At 39.7% G+C, this 3,593-nt stretch overlaps 1 pseudogene; it reads right to left on the bottom strand.

Moving 5' to 3' along the window:
* Nucleotides 1–236: 236 nt before the first annotated feature.
* LOC129731285 (tenascin-like) lies at nucleotides 237–1,976 on the bottom strand (annotated as a pseudogene).
* Nucleotides 1,977–3,593: the final 1,617 nt, after the last annotated feature.

The following is a 3,593-nucleotide window of genomic DNA, read 5'->3' as shown; positions in this document are numbered from 1 at the left end:
GTGTCTGGTTGCACTCTCACCACTTCGAAATTCTCTTTATGTTTAATTTATATAAATACAAAAAAACTAAATTTTATTCACAAAATTACAAGCTTTATAAAAAAATGTACTGATATGAAAAAAAATTAAAAAAATCAATGACGAACGTATAAAAAATTGTTGGTAGCTATGGCTATGGTTGAAGCAAAATTATTGACAGCTTCTTCACAATATTTTAAAAACGTGAACACCTTATGGCCAAAGTATTTTTAAACAATTAACCGTCACAATAGTCCCTATCATAGCAACCATCCGTCGAAGAACAGCCCTTTCCGGGAAATCTGGAACAAAACTCAGCCTGGTCCATGTAATTGCAGTCACCATTATTCTCCTGACAGTCATACGTGTAACAGTAACTATCACAATCGTGACTACCATCTGTGCATCCATCACAATCTAAAAAAATTAAAATATGAGTTTATAACATGATGGAACACCAAACGTAACATGGCTTACTGTTGTCATCATCGTCGTTGTCATCTTCTGAATCTAACGGTGTCATGATTAAAACACCATTCTCCAGTTGGTATGACTGCGTCGTTCGTAGGTAAATGTGCTGATTATATATGAACAAAACTGTCCACAGCGGCGGTTTTCGGTATGATAGCAACTCCATTCACCGTTCTCGTTATCATATTTATAAATTCTTGGAGAGAAAATTTGGCAACAAAGTTGACCATACTTTGGATTCTCCGTCGAAGGTTTTTGTGGGTGATTTTCGACGATTGGCGTTTGCGATGTTTGATAAATACTGGAGGGACCCAGGTTCTCGGATAAGTTGCGTTTATAAGAATTTCTCGTTAGTTCATGATTGCCGCAGAATTTACTCAGTCTTGGATTATTGCATGCTTTGCGTACACATACATTTTGCCTTTTCTGGTATCCACTAGGGCAGCTCTTTTCAGCGTATAACCGTTTTTGACAAATGCCATTATTGAAATGATATTCTGTTTGGCAAACAGATTCGGCATGTTCAGAAGAGTATCGGCAATAGCTACGATCCGTGTTATCTGGAGTGGTTCCCATAGGGCATGTAGCCGGACTCACTACCATTCTTTTGCATACTGAACCGTCGAAGAAAAACGTTGGGTTGCAACTAGGGAAGGAAAGAGAACAGAAGTTATCAATACATTTCCCGTTATTATAGCATTCTGCTGATTGGGTATGGAGTGAGCAGCAGTGTCCTTCCGAAAAAAAGGAATTATCGGGGCATTTTGGAACACCGTCAATACAAATGTCTCGAAAACGGAATGTTTGAGTATCACACATAAGGTCACTGTGCTCATGTCGCACACACCAGCCATTCTTTAGTGTAAATGCGCCACTTTTACACCGTGCTAATTTCACACATCTCCCTTTGAACAAAAATCCGTTTCTGCAAACAGGTGCCACTGCATCTATCTTTATACAACGTTCATTTTCCAGAGAGTAACCCTCTTGGCATTCGGGTAGTTCTTCCAGACATTTCCCAAAATAATATATTCCCTTCTTGCATGAAGCCTTTTTGACATTGATAGACACACACTTTCCATCTCGATTCAGAGTACTTCCATTTTTACAGCGTTTCCGGCTGATGCACTTCCCATCTAGAATTATCATATTAGACGGACAGTTTGGTCTTTTTGCAGAACAACTTATGCATTTGTCATCTTTTAATATGAAACCTTCGCCGCAGATGGGTGTTTCTGATGTTATACATTCATCTCCTTCGATCTCACCCATGCAAGTTGTTTGTTTCAAAATTTGCATTTGTTCGCAAAATGGTTGTTCTGGGTAAACACATAAGTTTCCAATTCGCCGTATACCAAGCAGACAATTAAGCGCGATATATTTTTCCTTTATACATCCAGCTTTCGAAAGAACTGTATCATTTGCGCAGGAAGGTGGGCCTATGCAGGTGTTATTGTGAAGCAGATAAAAACGCGGACAGAGGTGCGGTTCATAACGTTTCTTGATGCAATAGTTTCCTTCAATTGATGCAGTCATATTTGTGTAGACAAAAACCGTTAACGATTATGTAATCTTTTGGGCAGGATACGGGTGAGCGATATTCTATTCGTTTGCAACGTATTCCATCACGCATATATCCAACTCCACACCGAACACGTTGACACGTTTCATTAACGAGTGCAAAGCCTGGAGTACATAGCGGCTTCAACTCTCCGGTGCGGATGCAACGCCCACCCTGTAACTTGTATCCAGTTTGACAAATTCTATTGTAGTATGCAATACACATGTTATTTTCTTTATTGAAACCAGGAGGGCATGTTAGGTTTACAACAGAATCCTGTTCGTCATATGAGGTACAATCTTCCCCTATTGCGCACGGATTACCATGGTTGCTGTGAAACATTGGATTAAATTGTTGTTTGTACGTTCCATAAGCGCAAGGTTGAACAGGACAAGGAGGGCTGAAACATTGTGTTAAGCAATATTGCAGACCACATTGGGATTCATAACATGGATTCAAAAAGTTCAGGGATGACGGAAAATAGTTCATAGAGCGGAAAATGCATTCATCTCCCATTCTTTCGTACCCAGTCGGACATATGAGATCGATCTTGCAGAAGCATTTGTTCTCTTCATTCATTAGAATTGTTTTCGGAGGACAAACTAAATAACCATAAAATTGCTTGATACACAATGTCCCTGAAAGTGCATAGCCAATTGGACAGTCTGGTATTCTGAATTCTGATATAGCATTTTTCCAAATAATCTTTATACATTTTCCATTTTCAAAGTAAATCCAAAAGGACAAGTTGGTTCCGTCGTATTGAGACGCGTCGATTCAACGTATTCGCATACATCTTGACCGACGTTGAAATCAGTTGGACATTGCGGGGAAGTGATGCAGACTCCATTTAGGAAGGTTCCTCTTTCGGGGCATATTGGAGGTTCTATTTTTATGCAAAATCCATCCACCAAATGGTAGTTCTCTGGGCACGTTAGGTGGCTGTGAATACAATAGTGTCCCTCATGGAACCCTCGCTGACATTTACAGGGAGTATCGGAGGTACTGATACAATGAGTTTTATTCCAACTAAATCCAGGAGGACATAACGGATCGGTTCGTGAGCACGACCCATTACTATATTCGTATCCTAGTTCTTCATTGCAAACTACTGATTTATCTTCGCACTTGATGCAAAATCCAAAATTAGTGTCGTATATATGGTCAGAATCGCAAAGAGGGGAATTGTTGATGCAGATTTTACCGGACTCGGTTGTGAATGGTGGGCATGAACTCATTTCGTTAATTACATTCCTGACGCAAATTCCATTACCATGAAGTTGATAATCATATGAACAACTAGCGTTTGTGCTGCACCATCCATGAAAAATATTTCTTGTTCCACAATGTGCCGAATATGTAGCAATACTTTTACAGTTATCTTCGTCTACATTGAACCCGGAAGGACACTGCGGTGAACCTAAATCGCAGTAGATACCGTTTGAAAGTGTGCCTATTTCACAAAATGGTTTGTGCGAATCTATCAATTCGGAACATATTCCATTTACGAGTTGAGTAGATGGCTTACAGAAGGCCTTCTCTA

This window comes from Wyeomyia smithii, chromosome 3 (genome assembly GCF_029784165.1).
Source record: "Wyeomyia smithii strain HCP4-BCI-WySm-NY-G18 chromosome 3, ASM2978416v1, whole genome shotgun sequence".
NCBI lineage: Eukaryota > Metazoa > Arthropoda > Insecta > Diptera > Culicidae > Wyeomyia > Wyeomyia smithii.
This window is presented reverse-complemented; position numbering and strand designations above follow the sequence as displayed.